Here is a 20,415-nt window from a genome sequence, read left to right on the forward strand (position 1 = left end):
ATATATCTTGCTATCACCTACTAGTTTATCTTGGTTAGCATAAGTTTTTGGTGCACATAGGTGAGGCTAGTTGTTGTAGACAAATTAACCGCTAGGTTTATTCCGCATTTGTTCAAGCCTAAACCGTAATTATTTTAAAGTGCCTATTCACCCCCCGTCTAGGCGACATCCATGATCTTTCAATTGGTATCAGAGCCTCGTCTCTCTTTGATAGGCTTAATCGCCTAGAGAGTAAAGATGTCGACTAGGGGATTAGGATTCCTTGACACTCTTAGTTTTGATGGCACAAATTTTGATGGTTGGGTAATTCGCATGCTTAATCTCTTTAGGGTCATGGACCCAAATTTAGAGCGAATTGTAGATATGGGGTTTTCTCCTCCAAATGTTCCCCAAATATTATCTTTAGAGGATGAGAAAAACTCTTATCTCAATGCTCAAGCTTCTAATTTTCTTTTTGATGCTTTGAGCAATGTAGTGTTTTTCAACTCATGCCACTCCGGGATGCTCATGAGTTGTGGACAAAGCTTCAAGATAAATATGGTGTGTCAGAGATTTGTGGGGATGATTGTTCTCCCTCCACCTCTGACCGTGTTGCCTTCTAAACTTCTTCTACTTCACCTACATGTGGTTTGCCACAAGGTAATGATATGGTGAGTAGTGGTATTCATTGCAATGATGATAGTGGGCTTATTGCTGATGATCCTTCATCACTTCCTTATTGCAATGCTTCATATTTGGACTTTAACACTTCGAGCACTCCAAATGTTTCACATGCTTGTGTTAATAGTTCTTGCATATCGTGTATAAATTGCTTGACGAACTCTCATGATGATATGCTTGCTAATAAAAATGCATCTATTTCCTTGAATTGTTGTTCTAACAATGTAGAGGAAACCCAACACCCCATGGAACAAGATGTGGTCTTGAATGGTGCTTCAAGGGATCCTACATCATCATCTATTGTGTTTTGCCTTATGGCTAAGGCTTCAAAGGTATCTCCCACTTTGAATCCCAATATATCTTGTGATGATATTGATGGCGATAAGAATGATGATGATGAAGAGAATGATAATGTTGCCTCCCTAAAAACTAAGGGGGGAATGATTTTTAAAGATCTTCATAAAAATAAAATTGCTCGTTCCAACTTCATGGAAATTATGTCCATTGCCATTGAGGGCAAGAAATACATCGAGGAGTTGGAATCTCATCTCAAGGAGCATGAGGTCACCATTGAGAAAATGGAAGGCCATGAGCGTGATTACGCTAATGAGATCACCGACCTCTCACAAGCTCTTGAACTTGAACAAACTGCCAAGGAATCTCTTGAGGAGACCTTTTCCCTAGAATTATCTAGAATAAAGGAATCTTTTGATAGAGCCCTTGAGGTGGCCAATGTTTTCAAAACTAAAAATGATAAGCTTGATTTTGCGGATGCCAAACTCCTTGAGGATTTTGAGCACCTCAAAAATGGATCTAGGGTCATTAAGATTGAGCTCATCAAACTCACTGAGTCGCATGCTCAACTTAAAGCTTCATATTCAAAAGAGCTTGCAAAGTTGCCTTCTCCTCTTGTTGTTAATAATGATGCTAGTGCTACTAACTCTATTTCTTGTGAAACATCCTCATTGAAGGAAAATGTTGAGCTAAGGGCTCAACTTGCGTTGCTATCTAGCAACTATGGGAAATTGGAAGAAAGTCATAAAAATCTCTCAAGCTCTCATGATGATATTCTAGTATCCCATAATGTGCTAATGATCTCATGAGGCTATGATGACTAAGGTAACATCTAGTGAGCCTCATGTGGACACTAGCACTATTTCAAATCTAAATGCTATATTGCCATGTGCACATAAAGTTGCTACTTCTTGTGATGAATTGCTTTCCTTGCCTTGTTGCTCTAACGACGAAGCCTACACTACCTCTAGTACTTGTGTCAATACTAATCATGTAGAGGAAATTAAAGAGCTCAAGGCTCAAGTCACTTCTTTGAAGAAAGACTTGGAAAAGTGTAATGAAGGGAAGTTCACACTCAATAATATCTTGAGTGTGCAAAAATACCCCAATGACAAAGGTGGACTTGGATTCAACTCCAATAAGAAGAAGAAGTCCAAGAGAAACAAGAAGGTCTAGGAACAAGTCAATAATTCGGACAAGATTATTTGCTTCAAGTGCAAAACTGAAGGGTGATAACCCACAAGTATAGGGGATCGCAACAGTGTTTTAGGGTAGACTATTCAACCCAAATTTATTGATTCGACACAAGGGGAGCCAAAGAATATTCTCAAGTATTAACAGTTGAGTTGTCAATTCAACCGCACCTGAAAGACTTAATATCTTCAACAAAGTATTTTGTAGCAAAGTAATACGATAGTAGCGGTAACGGTAGCAAAAGTAACAGTATTGGTTTTATAGTGTTTGTAACTGTGGCAACGGAAAAGTAACTAAGCAAAGAACAATATGTCAAAAGCTCGTACGCAATGGATCAGTGATGGATAATTATGTCGGATGTGATTCCTCATGCAACAATTATAACATAGGGTGACACAAAACTAGCTCCAGTTCATCAATGTAATGTAGGCATGTATTCCTAATATAGTCATACGTGCTTATGGAAAAGAACTTGCATGGCATCTTTTGTCCTACCTCCCGTGGCAGCGTGGTCCTATTGGAAACTAAGGGATATTAAGGCCTCCTTTTAATAGAGTACCGGACCAAAGCATTAACACTTAGTGAATACATGAACTCCTCAAACTACGGTCATCACTGGTAAGGATCCCGATTATTGTCACTTCGGGTTTAATGGATCATAACACATAATAGGTGACTATAGACTTGCAATATAGGATCAAGAACTCATATATATTCGTGAAAACATAATAAGTTCAGATCTGAAATCATGGCACTCGGGCCCTAGTGACAAGCGTTAAGCATAGCAACATCAATCTCAGAACATAATGGATACTAGGGATCAAACCCTAACAAAACTAACTCGATTACATGATAAATTTCATCCAACCCATCACCGTCCAGCAAGCCTACGATGGAATTACTCATGCACGGCGGTGAGCATCATGAAATTGGTGATGGCGGAAGGTTGATGATGACGATGGCGATGGATTCCCCTCTCCAGAGCCCCGAACGGACTCCAGATCAGCCCTCCCGAGAGAGATTAGGGCTTGGCGACGGCTCCGTATTGTAAAATGCGATGAATCCTTCTCTCTGATTTTTCCCCCGAACGTGAATATATAGAGTTGAAGTTGAGGTCAGTGGAGCACCAGGGGGCCCACGAGGCAGGGGGCGCGCCCACGGGGGTAGGCATGCCCCCACCCTTGTGGATAGGGTGTGGGCCCCCTGGCCTTGATTCTTTCGCCAGTATTTTTTATATATTACAAAAATATTCTCCGTTGATTTTTAGGTGATTCTGAGAACTTTTATTTCAGCACAAAAATAACACCATGGCAATTCTGCTGAAAACAGCGTCTGTCCAGGTTAGTTCCATTCAAATCATGCAAGTTAGAGTCCAAAACAAGGGCAAAAGTGTTTCGAAAAGTAGATACATTGGAGACGTATCAACTCCCCCAAGCTTAAACCTTTGCTTGTCCTCAAGCAATTCAGTTGACAAACTGAAAGTGATAAAGAAAAACTTTTACAAACTCTGTTTGGTCTTGTTGTTGTAAATATGTAAAGCCAGCGTTCAAGTTTTCAGCAAAGATTATGAACTAACCATATTCACAATAACATTTAGGTCTCATGTTTACTCATATCAATGACATAATCAACTAGCGAGCAATAATAATAAATCTCGGATGACAACACTTTCTCAAAACAATCATTATATGATATAACAAGATGGTATCTCGCTAGCACTTTCTCAAAGTATTGTTGACTAGAAATTATAATTCATGGTAAAGGAGATCCAGTCAAGTTATACTCAATGTAAACTAATGATAATACATGCAAATGACAGCGGTGCTCTCCAACTGGTGCTTTTTAATAAGAGGATGATGACTCAACATAAAAGTAAATAGATAGGCCCTTCGCAGAGGGAAGCAGCGATTTGTAGAGGTGCTAGAGCTCAATTTTCAAATATACATGAATAGTATTTTGAGCGGTATACTTTCATTGTCAACATAACAACTGAGAGATCTCGATATCTTCCATGCTACACACATTATAGGCAGTTCCCAAGCAGAATGGTAAAGTTTATACTCCCCCACCACCAACAAGCATCAACCCATGGCTTGCCCGAAACAACGGGTGCCTCCAACCAACAAAAATCCTGGGGGAGTTTTGTTTGCAATTATTTTGATTTGATTTGAGCATGGGACTGGGCATCCCGGTGACCAGCCATTTTCTCGTCAGTAAGGAGCGGAGTCCACTCCTCTTGAGAATAACCCGCCTAGCATGGGGTTTATGGAGTTGGATGCACAAGCAGTATTCCCGCTTAGTACAAGTGAAGGCTATAAAGACACTGGGAAGCGACCAGCTAGAGAGCGACAACAGTCATGAACATGCATTAAAATTAATCAACACTAAATGCAAGCATGAGTAGGATATAAATCCCCATGAACATAAATATCGTGGAGGCTATGTTGATTTTGTTTCAACTACATGCATGAACATGTGCCAAGTCAAGCCACTCGAATCGTTCAAAGGAGGATACCACCCTATCATACCACATCACAACCATTTTAATAGCATGTTGGCACGCAAGGTAAACCATTATGAACTCCTAGCAAATTAAGCATGGCATGAGCAACTATAATCTCTAATTGTCATTTTAAACATGATTCATTTACAATAGGCTAAATCAGGAACGATGAACTAATCATATTTACAAAAACAAGAGAGGTCGAGTTCATACCAGCTTCTCTCATCTCAATCAGTTTATCATATATTGTAATTATTGCCTTTCACTTGCACAACCGAATAGTGTGGGTAATAATAATAGTGCACGTGCATTGGACTAAGATGGAATCTGCAACCATTCAATTCAAGGGAGAAGACAAGGTAATATGGGATCTTTGTTAGATCAACAATAATGCATATGAGAGCCACTCAACATTTTCATCATGGTCTTCTCCTCTCGACCCCCAAAGAAAAGTAAAGAAACAAAACTATTTACACGGGAAAGCTCCCAACAAACAAAAGAAGAACAAAAAATCTTTTTGGGTTTTCTTTTTAATTACTACTACTACAGGCATGGAAAGTAAACTAGGTAAAAGCTACAACTAATTTTTTTTGTTTTTCTTAAGGTTTTTCAAACACACAAGAAGAAAGCTGGAAAAGAAAATAAACTAGCATGGATAATACAATGAAAAAGTATGAGCACCGACAACTGGCATGAGTGTGTCAACATGAATGTAATGTTGGTGAGAAATACATACTCCCCCAAGCTTAGGCTTTTGGCCTAAGTTGGTCTATGCCCATGGATCAAAGTGGTCCCCTCCGGTGTACCGAGGAGGGTCCTCGGGGTGCCACTGGTCGGCGATCTCCTCAGGATCCCACTGATAAATAGACTGCCGATAAGGGTCGGGAGATTGCTCAGGCTCAGGCTCTGGGGATCGTGTTCACTCCCAATATGCATAAATATCATTGGGCAAGATGATGTATGTGCCTGAATAAATGTTAAAGAAAGAAGGTGCAGGCAGGGTAATAATCTGACAAGTCCTTTCACTGAATACCAGGTTATAAATGAGTCTCTTCTCCTTATCCTCACGAATAAAATCATGTGCTACCATACTTTTATAATCTAAGAAAATAGGGGGCAGTGACTTTTCCTCTTTCTCATAGTGTCTAATAGGTATCTAAAAATATTTAGCAAGACGCGAAGCAAAGATACCTCCAAAGATGGGGCCCTTTGTACGGTTCAGAATCAACCGTTTAGCAATCATAGCACCTAAACTAAAAGTTCTATCACGGAATAAAGTATGGCGCAAAATGGCGAGGTCAGGAGCATTGAGGCCCCCACTATTCCCGCGGCCAATTAAACATCTACTAGCAAATATTTCATAGTAACATAAAACAGGGAAATGTATGCTAGTAGTTCTTGCTTCTGACACTTTTCTCGTTTCCCCTACAGCAATCATATCAATAAATCCTGCCACATCCCTAGGATGTGGTTCCTCGACGCTGCCCTCAAAGGGCAACTTTCAAATCCCACAAAAGTCATAAAGTGACATCTCCTTATACTCATCATACAAATAAAAATCCATAGAAGGTGGCGACCTCCTAGCATGGAAATGAAAATTTTGCACAAAAGTATTAGTGAGTAGGAGATAATGTTCGAGCTGGTCATGGAGGTAGTTGGTGAGGCCTGGATTCTCAGCCAAATAATAAAAATCTTCATAAATCACGGCTTCTCTCAAGAACTCATCATGAGGCAATTCACATGGCCGAACTTCCGCGGTGCGAGGGAGATTATATTTGGGCTTCTTATTTTCTTCACTTTGCTTATCCTTCGAGCTTCGGCTCGAAGAGCCCCTCAAAAATCTCTTCATCATTTTATGAAAATTTCTGAAATTTTTAGTAACCCAAAATAAAAGTGAACCAAACTCAACAAGATTGATAGCAACTACTCCTACAAGTGCCTAGAGGCCATATCATGCATTAAAACTACTTTTGACCACATAAATTTGACATGCAAGCTCAAGAACAGGGTCACCTAAGCAGCAAAAATTTGCAATAAATAAAGCAGTAGAACAAAAACTAATCGGACCATTGGAGGAGTCACATACCGAAGAACAATCCCCCAAAGCAGTTTTGTGAAAGGAGCTTTGAGCAAGGAGATCGAAAATGACAGCAAGATGAGCTAGAACACGAGTTTGAGCTGGTGGATGATTTTTTCTGGAGGATGACGAAGTGTGTGGGTGCAAGAATAAGTGGAGGGGACCCACGTGGGGTCCACGAGGCAGGGGGCGCGCCCAGGGGGTAGGGCGCGCCCTCCACCCTCGTGGGCACATGGTGGGTCCCCCTGGTGTGTTCTCAGTGCCAATAATTCTTAAATATTCTTGAAAAAATCATATTAAATTTTCAGGACATTTGGAGAAATTTTATTTTTGGGGTATTTTTTATTGCAAGGATAATTTAGAAAACAAACAAAAAATACTATTTTTACTTTATTTAATTTAAATAACATAAAGTAAAAAGAGGGTACAAAATGTTGTGCTTTCTAACTTCATCCATCTCATGCCATCAAAAGGAATCCACTAACAAGGTTGATCAAGTCTTGTTAACAAACTCATTCCGAATCGCATGAATCCGGAGAAATTTCGAATAACACTAGGTTACCTCAATGGGGATATGCACATCCCCAACAATAAGAATATCATATTTCTTCTTGACAGTAGGAAGAGGAAATTCAAAACCTCCAATAGTAATCGTTGAAATTTTTCCAATAGAATTGATACTATGGACTTGAGGTTGTTTCCTCGAAAAGTGTACCATATGCTCATTACCATTAACATGAAATGTGACATTGCCTTTGTTGCAATCAATAACTGTCGGCGTTCTGGGAACGGGGGTCCCCAGACTTGCCTGCCTGCGGCCTGCGGCGTGGCTCAAAGGGGGGCCCAGCACGGCCCATCTTCACCAACACAAACCCCAGACCCTCGCGAGGGGCCAAGCCTCGCGGGGAGGACGACGCGAAGCCTCCTCAGGCACAGCCTCGTCAGGCTGGCTCATGAGGAGGCGGAGAGATCAAGGTGGGGTACCTCACGAGGTGCCCATGACGCAAGCCATGACGACTCGGGACGCCAGGCGGGTGCCAGTCCGCGCAGCGTCCTCCTTTCCTCTTTGGTGCAAAGGGGGCAAGCGCAGCCACGGAGTACCGAGGCATCAGGCAAAGGTTGCCATTTCGGTGCAACGAGACCAAGACCAGGAGGACTACGATGCGGAGGTCACCGTGGAGCCCAAGACGGCGTCATCACCAGAGCTTTGCGCAGGCGAAGACTACTTTTGTCAGGATAGCTGATACTTGCTGTCCCCCTTCAAATTAGCCCGCCATTGTTGGCTTCCTTCCCGCTCGATATTTGGGAAGAGGACCAGGGCCTCTATAAATAGGACCAGCCACCCACACAGCAGGGGGTCGGTCGGAGGAAAGCAGAGAGAGAGAGAGAGAGAAGAGAAAGGTGACTGAACTCCTCCGAGAAGTTCATCGTCCCAGCCAAGAACAGACCCTCGCGAGGCTGTTCTCCCTTGTATTGCTCATCATCATCAGCCCAAGAGGCAATCCACCACACCACACACTGGAGTAGGGTATTACACCACAACGGTGGCCCGAACCAGTATAAACCCTGTGTCTCTTGTGTTGTTCTTTCCTTAGTTTAGATCCTAGCATGGCAGAGGGGTGCAGGTATGTAGGGGGCAAAATCTCCACGCGCAGCCTAGTGTTCGAACCTCAAGGGTCTGCCGGAACCCAAAATCCGACATTTGGCGCGCCAGGTAGGGGTGCGCCGGAATTCGTCTTCCACCGCCCCGTTCTCCTCCGACCATGACGCCCATGTCTCACGCACGTCGGGCCCGCGCCGAGCGCCGGGCCGCACTCGCTTCCCGCGTCGCCCAGACGGCCCCTGTCGGCGGGCATCCACGCCGTTCCCCGTCACCTGCCGTCAACGCCGCCACCGGCCCGGCGGGGGATGGGCAGCAAGCATCGTCCCGGCATCTGTCCGTGCGGCAAGGCGGCCGCACCGCAATTCCCACGCTCACCCCAGCTGGTTCTTCGCCCCGCGCGCTCCGCGCGCCCATGGAGCCCCGTAACCTCTCCCCCGTCTATCGCGCTGTGTCAACACCCCCGGTCGTCGCGGCCCTCTTGGGCGGCTCGCAGGCGCCGCCCACAAGTCACCACGTCAAGCCGTTCATCCGCCGGGTCAGCGCCGCTTCCACGCGGCAGGGGGCTCCCCTGGATCGGGCGGCGCCCGAGACCGGCCTGACCTTCAGCTCGGAGGACCACCCCTCCAACTCGGCCTGCTCGGGTGCGCTCCCCATGCTGTGCACCCCCACCATCTGCCAGGTGGCCGTCACCAGAACCCTCATTGATGGCGGCGCGGGCCTCAACATGCTCTCGATTGAGGCCTTCCATCTCCTCTGCATACCCCAGGAACGGCTGCGACCCAGCCGACCCTTCTCAGGCGTTGGGGGCGGATCGTCCAGCTCCTTGGGACAGATCCGGCTCCCAGTAACCTTCGGCACATACGACAACTTCCGCACGGAGCTGGTCGACTTCGACATCGCCCCCATCGGCCTCCCCTACAACGCCATCCTCGGCTACCCAGCGCTGGCCCAGTTCATGGCAGCGATGCACCCGGCGTACAACCTCATGAAGATGCCCGGGAGCAGCGGTGTCCTCACCATGCACGGGGACACCAGGGACGCTCTGCGGGTACTCAAGCTCATCTTCAAGACAGCGGCGTCGGCACAGCCCGCCGACTTGGAGGCCCCCGAGCCCAAGGGAGCTGCGCCCGCCAAGAAGAAGCAGTTGTTCACCCAAGACAAGGCAGAAACCAAGCAGATACTCGTCGATGAGGACGGGTCCACCAACACCACTTTCACCATAGGCGCCCACCTCAAACCCGAGCAGGAAGAGGCCCTGGTCGGGTTCCTACGCGCAAACAAGAAGGTATTCACTTGGGAGCCAGACCAGTTGGCAGGGATCCCCACGAGTGTAATTGAGCATCACCTCAACGTGTGCCCCAACGTGCGCCCTGTGAAGCAGAAGGCCAGGTGGCGGTCCACAGAAAAGCAGGCCTTCATCGTCCAAGAGACCCGCAAATTAGAGGCCGCTGGGGTCATTCGCGAGGTCCGATACCCAGATTGGTTGGCCAGCCCTGTCGTTGTGCCAAAGAAGGGAGGGAAGGAGCGCATGTGTGTCGACTTCACCAACCTCAACAAAGCGTGCCCGCAAGATCCGTTCCCGCTCCCCCGCATCGACCAGATCGTCAATTCCATTGCGGAATGCGACCTGTTATGCTTCCTGGATGCCTTCTCTGGGTATCACTAGATCAAGATGGTGGTAGAAGACGTCGAAAAGACAGCCTTCCTAACCCCGTGTGGGGTGTACTGCTACACATGCATGCCATTCGGGCTGCGTAACGCAGGGGCGACCTTTCAGCGGCTGATGCACATCACCCTGGGCTTGCAGCTCGGGAATAATGTCGAAGCTTACATCGATGACATCGTGGTAAAATCTTGGGAGGCCAGGACCTTGATACAATACCTGGAGGAAACCTTCGCGAGCCTCAACGCAGTGAACCTACGGCTCAACCTAGAGAAGTGTGTGTTCGGAGTCCCCTCGGGAAAGCTCTTGGGTTTCCTCATGTCCCACCGAGGCATCGAGGCTAACCCGGAGAAGGTCAAGGCAGTGGAAGACATGAGCCCGCCAAAGACCCTCAGAGAAATGCAGAAGATCACGGGGCGCGCGACCGCGCTAGGGCGCTTCATCTCCAAGTTGGGGGAGCGAGCGCTACCTTTCTTCCAGCTAATGAAGAAAAAGGGGCCCTTCGAGTGGACTAAAGACGCCGACAAGGCGTTCTAGGAACTCAAGAGATACCTGACCAGTCCACCGGTCATGGTGGCTCCGCGCCCTCAAGAGCCCCTGGTGCTTTACCTCGCCGCCACTCCCTACTCTGCCAGCGCAGCCTTGGTGGCAGTCTGAGAGGAGCGTCGAATCAAAACCGCAGCAGCGGCCCGGGACGAGGCAGAACAGGAACGGGGAAGGCCCACAAAAACCGCTACAGCGGCTGAGGAGGATCAGCCGCCGCAGAGGGGCGCACCGGAAGCAGAAGAGGCCCCACTCCCAGATGGCCAGTCTCAGGAGTCCTCATTGCCTCAAGAGGCGCCAAGGTCTTCGAAGGGAGCCACCAGCACTGACACACTCCACCTCGTTGAGCACCCAGTGTACTTCGTCAGCACGGTGTTGCGGGATGCAAGGGCACGGTACCCCATGCCTCAGAAACTCCTCCTCGCGCTGCTGGTGGCCTCGCGCAAGCTGCGGCACTATTTTCAGGGTCACCCCATCAAGGTCGTCTCGTCATACCCCCTAGAGAGAGTGCTCAGGAGCCCCAATTCAGCTGGAAGGGTCGCCGAGTGGAACATAGAGCTGCAAGCGTTTCAGCTTGAATTCAGCACAACCAGAGTCATCAAGGGAGCAGCGTTGGCGGATTTTGTGGCAGAATGGACGGAGGCGCCAGGCCTCAAGGCCGACGAGGATCGGTCACTGTCCCCGGGAAGCGAGGCGCCAGAAGGCTGGGTCATGTACTTCGATGGGGCGTTCTCCAGGCACGGCGCTGGGGCTGGGGCGGTGCTTATATCGCCCACTCAGGACAAGCTCTATTACGCCGTGCAGATCTGTTTCCAGCAAGGTGAAAAGGTCACCAACAACATAGCGGAGTATGAAGGTCTAATAGCGGGCTTGAAGGCCGCGGCTGCCCTGGGGGTGAAATGCCTCACCATCAAGGGCAATTCGCAGCTTCTTGTCAACTTCTCCAACAAGGTGTACGAGCCGAAGGATGAGCACATGGAAGCCTACCTTGCGAAGGTCCGCAGGATGGAGAAGCAGTCCTGGGGGTTGGAGTTGCAGCATGTGCCCCGTGGCACGAATCAGGAAGCCGATGACATCGCCAAACGCGCGTCCAGGCGGTTACCTCAAGAGCCTGGCGTTTTCGAGGAGCGGCTCTTCAAGCCTTCAGCCCTGCCGTCATTATCAAACACGGCTCAGCCCCGGGAGGAGCTCCCCCAGCCACCTGCCTCAGGAGCTCCGGCCTGTGGCCCTACCTCGGGAGCACGCCTGCTCCTGATGATGGAACCTCAGGAGGGATGTTGGATCGCAGAGCTCCGGAGCTACTTAACGCAAGGGACCCTGCGGGAGAAGGAGGAGGAAGCAGAGCGAGTGGCACGCCAGGCCACGGCATACTACATCAAAGATGGAGAGCTCTACCCGAAGTGACCAAACGATGTATCCCTGCGCTGCATCTCTAGGGAGCAAGGGAAGGAACTACTGGAAGATATACATGGCGGAGACTGCGGACATCATTCATCATCATGGACCCTCGTCGGCAAGGCGTTCCGCAGTGGGTTCTATTGGCCCACCGCGCTCAATGACGCCGTGGAACTGGTGAAAGCTTGTGAAGCCTGCTAGTTCCACGCCAAGCAGATCCATCAGCCAGCAGGGGGCTTGCAGACTATCCCCCTTTCGTGGTCATTCGCAGTCTGGGGGCTGGACATCTTGGGCCCGTTTCCTCGGGCGCCAGGGGGCTACCACTACCTTTACGTTGCCGTGGACAAGTTCACCAAGTGGGCTGAAGTAGAGGCTGTCCGCACCATTCCCGCGGGTTCCGCGGTCAAGTTCATCAAGGGCATCGTGAGCCGGTTCGGGGTGCCTAATCGCATCATCACGGACAACGGTTCGCAGTTCACCAGTAACATGTTCAAAACATACTGTGTTAACCTTGGAACGCAGATATGCTACGCTTCAGTGGCGCACCCCTGAAGCAACGGCCAGGCCGAGCGGGCAAACGCGGAGGTCCTGAGGGGCCTCAAGACCAGGACGTTCAAGAAGAAGCTGGAGGCCTGCGGCAGAGGTTGGTACGACGAGCTTCAGTCCGTGCTGTGGTCCATCCGCACCACTGTGACCAAGCCGACTGGAGAGACCCCGTTCTTCCTAGTCTACGGAGCGGAAGCGGTCCTCCCTCACGAGGTGAGACGTCGCTCTGCGCGGGTCCTGGCATTCGACGAGGTGCAGCAGGACGCCATGCGGGGGATGGACCTCGTGCTAGGGGAGGAGCGTCGCCGAGAAGCCGCGCTGCGAGCGGCGAGGTACCAACAGGCGTTGCGGCGATATCACTGCCGCAACATCCTCCCCAGGACTCTCGAGGTAGGAGACCTCGTGCTCAGGCGGGTTCTCTCCAGGGAGGGACTACACAAGCTCTCTCCCATGTGGGAGGGCCCGTTCAAGGTTGTTCATGTTTCCAGGCCCGACTCCGCGCGCTTGGAGACTCAGGAGGGAGTGCCGGTCCAGAATGCTTGGAACATCCAGCACCTCCGGAGGTTCTACCCCTAAAAAGGCCCAGAGCCTGTGAAGCAAGACGAGTGCCTGTGAAGCTATCGCGTTTTGGAAAAGGCCCAGAGCCAGTGAAGCAAGGCGAGTGCCTGTGAAGCTATCGCGTTTTGGAAAAGGCCCAGAGCCTGTGAAGCAAGGCGAGTGCCTGTGAAGCTATCGCGTTTTGAAAAAGGCCCAGAGCCTATGAAGCAAGGCGAGTGCCTGTGAAGCTATCGCGTTTTGGAAAAGGCCCAGAGCCTGTGAAGAAAGACGAGTGCCTGTGAAGCTATCGCGTTTTGGAAAAGGCCCAGAGCCTGTGAAGCAAGACGAGTGTCTGTGAAGCTATCGCGTTTTGGAAAAGGCCCAGAGCTGTGAAGCAAGGCGAGTGCCTGTGAAGCTATCGCGTTTTGGAAAAGGCCCAGATCCTGTGAAGCAAGGCGAGTGCCTGTGAAGCTATCGCGCTTCGGAAAAGGCCCGGAGCCTGTGAAGAAGGCCAACGCCTGTGAAGCTCGCCGCTCGTGACACTCTCACGTAATAATGAGTTGGGGCTGTACACGCCCCGGAGTCTCAGGAGTGCCGGCCTCAGGCCCTGGGGCTCCCTCCCACGCCCAGTGGCAGCACTTAGCTCCGCACTGGTGAGAAGACGTCGAAGACTAGATTAGGTGCCGGACGCGGCTTTTCATTTGCTTTCCACAGTTGGCTTGTTCCTTCTCATTCGAAGTTTTATTGAAGTTGTTGCCGTCTTTGGCTTGCGGTTCTTCGACCTTTCATTCTCCTGCCTCGATTTCTCTGGTGCAAAGCCTCGCGAGGGGGGGGGGGCAGCCGGGCGCCCTCGCGAGAGTCCCTATCCTAGTCATTCAAAGGGTTCGCGACCTGGGCCCCTTGCAGGAGCAGCCCTCCAGTCCGTGCCCCTCGGGCACCGCGACACAGACGCAGGGCCTGGGTCGGTCGCCCCCACGGCTGGGGCCGGGAACCATCCACGCATGGGCACGTAGTCGGAAGGTACGATAAAGAAAGCAAAACGATGATTAACAGCAATAACCCATACACGCCCCCGCGGGGCACCACACTACTGTCCTTTTTACGCAGGAAAAAGGAAAAGGAAGAACAAATCTGGTGCAGCTCGCCTCGCACCGGCTGGGAGGGAAGCCCGAGCTGCCTCCGGAGCTCTGGCGGACTCCTTCTCACGCTTCACCAGGGCGCGACGGTGGGCGGACACGCTACCACCTCCCAAGCAGATGCGACAGCGTGGAGGCTGACCACGGCGACCGCTAGAAGAGTCACTGCCTGAAGAAGAACCGGAGAAGCTTGAGGAACCCTGAGCGCCGCCGGCCGCGCGAGCGCTGCCCTCTCCATCATCACCGGAGCCGGGTTCCCAGCCACGGTCATCACCCTCGGGGCAGCACCCTGCGCGGCGACCATCTTCCCCAAACACCCTCACGTAGAGGGTGGCATCACCGTCGAACTTGAAGTGTAGGGTGCACCGACGGCCCAGGCCACGCACGGGGGCGAACGACTGCCAACCGCGGGCCAAGGCCAGGCTCCCCGCTGCGGAGACCTCCAGTGAAACCCATGAGGCCCGGCTGCAGCAGCCGTCAGCCTGAAGCTAGAGGCCACCCGGGGCGCCGGCCGGGAGCTCGCCGAGGAGGAAGCGAGGAAGAGGAAGCCGGGTGCTAGTCAGCTCCGCCGACCACACGACGGACTCCGGCAGCACCTCGGCAGCGCGGAAGCGCGGCATGGGGGGACGTGCAGCCGGAGCGCACCCCCTGGTCGCAGTAATCCGCCCACCACCGTGCTGGAAAGCGTCCCCGCGGCCGCGGGGAGCTGCCGTGGTGGCCACAGGATGTTTGCGGGGGCGCCCTCGACCGCGCTTGGGCGGGGGAGAGGCACACCCAGCCTGGCAAGCCTTCCCCTTCTCCGCGGCCAAGAACCTCCTCGACGGGGCCATGAAGAAGAAGGAGAAGCGAGGGGAGATAAAACTGGAAGGACACGCGTCGATCAGTACTTATAGCTGGCGAGGGCCAACCGACGACCCCCACGATCGCAGGTAATCATGACCCGTTTTTTTGCATGCAGGGACTTGTCCAATCCGTGCAGTTGTCGAGGCGTCGTGGGGAAGTGGAGACGCCCACGTCCAATCAACCGCCATGCGACGCCCAAGGCCGCAGGTTGTTAGGGCCCGCGGCGCTTCGCTCTTACCCTTTCGCCTCCCTGCACAGCCAAGTCCGGGCGGCCCGGGGGCTACTGTCGGTGTTCTGGGAACGGGGGTCCCCAGACTTGCCTGCCAGTGGCCTGCGGCGTGGCTCAAAGGGGGGCCCAGCATGACCCATCTTCACCAACACAAACCCCAGACCCTTGCGAGGGGCCAAGCCTCGCGGGCGGATGACGCGAAGCTTCCTCAGGCACGGCCTCGTCAGGCTGGCTCACGAGGAGGCGGAGAGATCAAGGCGTGGTACCTCACGAGGTGCCCATGACGCAAGCCATGACGACTCGGGGCGCCAGGCGGGTGCCAGTCCGTGCAGCGTCCTCCTTTCCTCTTTTGTGCAAAGGGGGCAAGCGCAGCCGTGGAGTACTAAGGCATCAGGAAAAGGTTGCCATTTCCGTGCAACGAGACCAAGACCAGGAGGACTACTAGGCAGAGGTCACCGTGGAGCCCAAGACGGCGTCATCACCAGAGCTTTGCGCAGGCGAAGACTAATTTTGTCAGGATAGCTGATACTTGCTGTCCCCCTTCAAATTAGCCCGCCATTGTTGGCTTCCTTCCCGCTCGATATTTGGGAAGAGGACCAGGGCCTCTATAAATAGGACCAGCCACCCACACAGCAGGGGGTCGGTCGGAAGAAAGCAGAGAGAGAGAGAGAGAGAGAGAAAGGTGACTGAACTCCTCCGAGCAGTTCCTCGTCCCAGCCAAGAACAGACCCTCGCGAGGCTGTTCTCCCTTGTATTGCTCATCATCATCAGCCCAAGAGGCAATCCACCACACCACACACTGGAGTAGGGTATTACACCACAACGGTGGCCCGAACCAGTATAAACCCTGTGTCTCTTGTGTTGTTCTTTCCTTAGTTTAGATCCTAGCATGGCGGAGGGGTGCAGGTAGGTAGGGGGCGAAATCTCCGCGCGCACCCCAGTGCTCGAACCTCAAGGGTCTGCCAGAACCCGAAATCCGACAATAACAGCTCGTGCAGTATTCAAAAAGGGTCTACCAAGAATAATAGACATACTATCATCCTCGGGAATATCAAGAATAACAAAGTCCGTTAAAATAGTAATGTTTGCAACCACAACAAGCACATCCTCACAAATACAGATAGGTATAGCAGTTGATTTATCAGCCATTTGCAAAGATATTTTAGTAGGTGTCAACTTATTCAAATCAAGTCTACGATATAAAGAGAGAGGCATAACACTAACACCGGCTCCAAGATCACATAAAGAAGTTTTAACATACTTTGTTTTAATGGAGCATGGTATAGCTGGTACTCCTGGATCTCCAAGTTTCTTTGGTATTCCACCATTAAAAGTATAATTAGCAAGCATGGTGGAAATTTCAGCTTCTGGTATCTTCATTTTATTAGTAACAATATCCTTCATATACTTAGCATAACGATTCATTTTAAGCATATCAGTCAAATGCATACGCAAAAAGATAGGTCTAATCATTTCAGCAAAGCGCTGAAAATCCTCATCAACCTTTTTCTTGGATGGTTTAGGAGGAAAAGGCATGGGTTTCTGAACCCATGGTTCTCTTTCTTTACCGTGCTTTGAAAGTGTGTTATATCGACTAGAGGGGTGAATAGGCGATTTTTATGAATTCTTCACTGAGGAATTTGCGGGTGAGGAAATTCCTGAATGAAGAACTACTTGCAGCGGAATAAGTACTCAGAAGTAAACATAACAGATCATGAGCATCGTCTTCATGATGAAATGAAAACAAGCACAGAGTACAGGGAGCGTAATCACATGATAAACAGAATGAAGACAAACAGACAGAAGAAATTGAGCTGAGGAAATAGAGAAAGTCTACAGTCAAAGTCTTCAAACAGATATGAACAAGCACACAACACAGAAATGAGGAAATGGAAGGGTTGAGGAAATGGGACCAGTTAGCTCGGTGAAGACAATGATTTGGTAGACCAGTTCCAACTGCTGTGACAGTTGTACGTCTGGTTAGGGCGGCTAGGTATTTAAACCTGAGGACACACAATCCCAGACACCCAGTCCTGAACACGCAGCTCTGGACACTCGGTCCTCACCGTATTCCCCTTGAGCTAAGGTCACACAGACCTCGCCCAATCACTTGTGGTAAGTCTTCAGGTGACTTCCAAACCTTCACAGACTCGGTCACTCGGTGATCCACAATTTCCTCTTGGATGCTCTAGACCATGACGCCTAACCATCTGGAAGATGCACAGTCTTCAAAGGTAACAAGCGTCGGATCCACGCAGGATCAATCTCTTCAGTGATGCTCAATCACTTTGGGTTTGTAGGTGTTTGGGTTTGGGTTTTCCTCACTTGATGATTTTCACTCAAAGTCCTCGGAGGATGGGATGCTCTCAAATGACAAGTGTCAGTTTCTCTCGGAGCAGCCAACCAGCTACTGGTTGTAGGGGGCGGCTATTTATAGCCTAGGAAGCAGCCCGACATGATAAGACATAAATGCCCTTCAATGAAATGACCGTTAGGTGGGTATATATTTTGGGACAGCTGGCGCATAGCACAGCAATGGTCGGAATTTTGAGTATCAAATTCCTCAGGGCTATCATGATCCTCACTGTGTAGGCAATCCGCACTAGCGAGTTCCTAACTCCTCAGTCAGAACAAATTCCTTAGGGACCAGAAGAACTTCATCTCTGTCACTGAAGAAATTTGTCTGAACTGTATGAGATTTCCAATGGCTTCACTTGAAGGGATTGGTAGATGTAGGATTTGAGTTGAGAATCACTTGTAAATTTTTCCTTAGTATTTCCTCGACCCCTTTTAACAGTACGGTGTTTCCTATGACTCAAGTAAAATAAAATGAAACTATGAAAATAAAGTCTTCATGCTTCATGTTCCTCGAATGAATACCAAGTCTTCAGGATCACACCAATTTCTTCCCTTTCAAAGTCTTCAGAAAGTCTTCAGAAATCCAAAGTCTTCAGTTGAGGAACTTCATCTTTAGGGGTCAACTTTCTTTGTAAATATCAAACTCCTCATAGACTTATAGGCCAGTGTACACTCACAAACGCATTAGTCCCTTAACCTATAAGTCTTCAATACACCAAAATCACTAAGGGGCACTAGATGCACTTACACTCTCCCCCTTTTTGGTGATTGATGACAATATAGGTTAAGTTTTCAACGGGGATAAACATATGAAGTGTAAATACTGATATTGAGGAATTTGATTGCAAGATATAGAAGAACTCCCCCTGAAGATGTGCATAGTGAGGAATATGCTTTTGAAGCAATGCACACTTTGAAGAGTAGAATCATGGAGATCTCCCCCTATATCTTGTAATTCATACACACATTTAACATATCATATTAAGAATTTGAAATGCATGATGAAATATGGTGACTGATGTAATTCAGCATGCATGCATGCATTAACATTAATAAGGAATAAGCATGCAGAAAAACTCAGCAAAAGTATCAGACCACCATAGAGTTTTAAGTTTACAACTCGATCCGGCAAAGTCTTCAAAAGAACGGGAGTTGTAACTTAGAAAAAAAACGCCCATATAGGTAGACCCGCTTGAAGACTAACTCAAATTTCTCCCCCTTTGTCATCGAATGACAAAAAGGATCGAAAATGAGGACTGACGCCCCTGAGGAAAGTCATGTTGATGGAGGAGTGCCAGCGTTGTTGGGGTCGTTTGTTGTTGTAGGGCCTGCCGCAGTGTCATCCAAATCTTCATACTCGTCGGTGTCGCGGGATGAAGAATATGAGCTGGCCACCAAGGAAGGAACTTTGACTTTCTTGAATTTCTTCGTTGGAGGTGCAGACCAGTCAAAGTCCTCCTTGAGACCCATTTGCTTCAGATCTTCTTCACCATACAAATGTGATAAGATAGCCCAGGTGCGACCAAGAACTTCATGGTGGAAGTAATGGTTTTTCTTCACTGCATTATTTGTAACAGTCATGTTGTGAAGAAGAGAACAAAACTGACGCTTAACCCATTTATGGTTTCGATCCACCTTTTGGTGAAGACTAAGAAGCAGCTCACGGTCAATCATCACCCTAGGAGCTGTGGCTTGAGGATTTGGCTTGGATGCATGTGCAGCAGAATCATGAGTGGCAGAGTCATCATTGGTGGAATAAGATGCAGCTTTGCGAAACTGACCATCCAATGGACGATTGCCTTCATCAATGACAGCAGGTGCCTTGCCCTTTTCATCAGGTGAGGAATAAGTCTGCTTGAGGACTTCAATTGGGGGTAGGTAGCTGAGGTGGTTCTAAAAATCAGCCTTGTAGTTTAGTGAAGACCTTGTTCTGAGGAATCGCATAATCCAAGGAGCATAAGGCTTCAACTCAAACGGAGAGAGTGCAACATTAGCCAGAGTCCTCATGAAGAAATCATGATAATTGACAGGAATGTCATGTATGATGTTGAATAGCAGATTCTTCATGATGCCAACAATTTCCTCATCAGACGAGTCGTGGCCTTTGATAGGACTCATTGTCCTCGTCAGAATGCGATAGAATGTTCTGGGCACATATAGCAATTCCTTCACGAGGATTTTGGTCCTTGGGGCTTGACCGGGCTTCAGGGGCTTCATTAGCACTTGCATGTAATGGGCAGTGAGTACAGGCTCCTGGTATAGACAACAAGCTCCTTCAAGGGGTGGACTGATGGGCAGGGCATTGAGTAATTCAGAGGCCGGTGCTTTATAATGAGTGTGATCAGTCATCCAGTCCAATACCCAAGTGTTGATATCATCAGGATCACCTATGATGTGTACTGTAGCGTATAACTGAAGAATAAGCTCTTCATTCCAATCAACAATATCAGAGTAAAAGTTGAGAAGGCCTGCGTCATGAAGCACACTGAGGACAGGAGAGAAGCAAGGCAGTGATTCCATGTCCATGTGAGGAATATGCTCGTGATAGAAGACTTTATCCTTGTTGAAGAGCAGTGAAGAGTAGAAATTGGCCTGGCTGGCAGTCCAGAAGCGCTTCCTCCTAAGACGAGCAAAGTTATAAGGATTGTAGTCCATGAAGAATACATGCTCGCCGAAGAAGTGATCAGCCTTGAATTTTTGCTTCTTTGAGAAGGGATACTTTGGCTTGGGGTGAGGAGTGTCAGTCAATTGCATCACAACCTCAGGGATCTCGATCTTAGGTTCCGCAGGCTGAGGAATTTCAGGTTCTTCTTCAGTGGCAGCCTGGGACTTCA

Source organism: Triticum urartu, chromosome 5A (genome assembly GCF_056163025.1).
Source record: "Triticum urartu cultivar PI428250 chromosome 5A, HENAU_Tu73, whole genome shotgun sequence".
Lineage (NCBI taxonomy): Eukaryota > Viridiplantae > Streptophyta > Magnoliopsida > Poales > Poaceae > Triticum > Triticum urartu.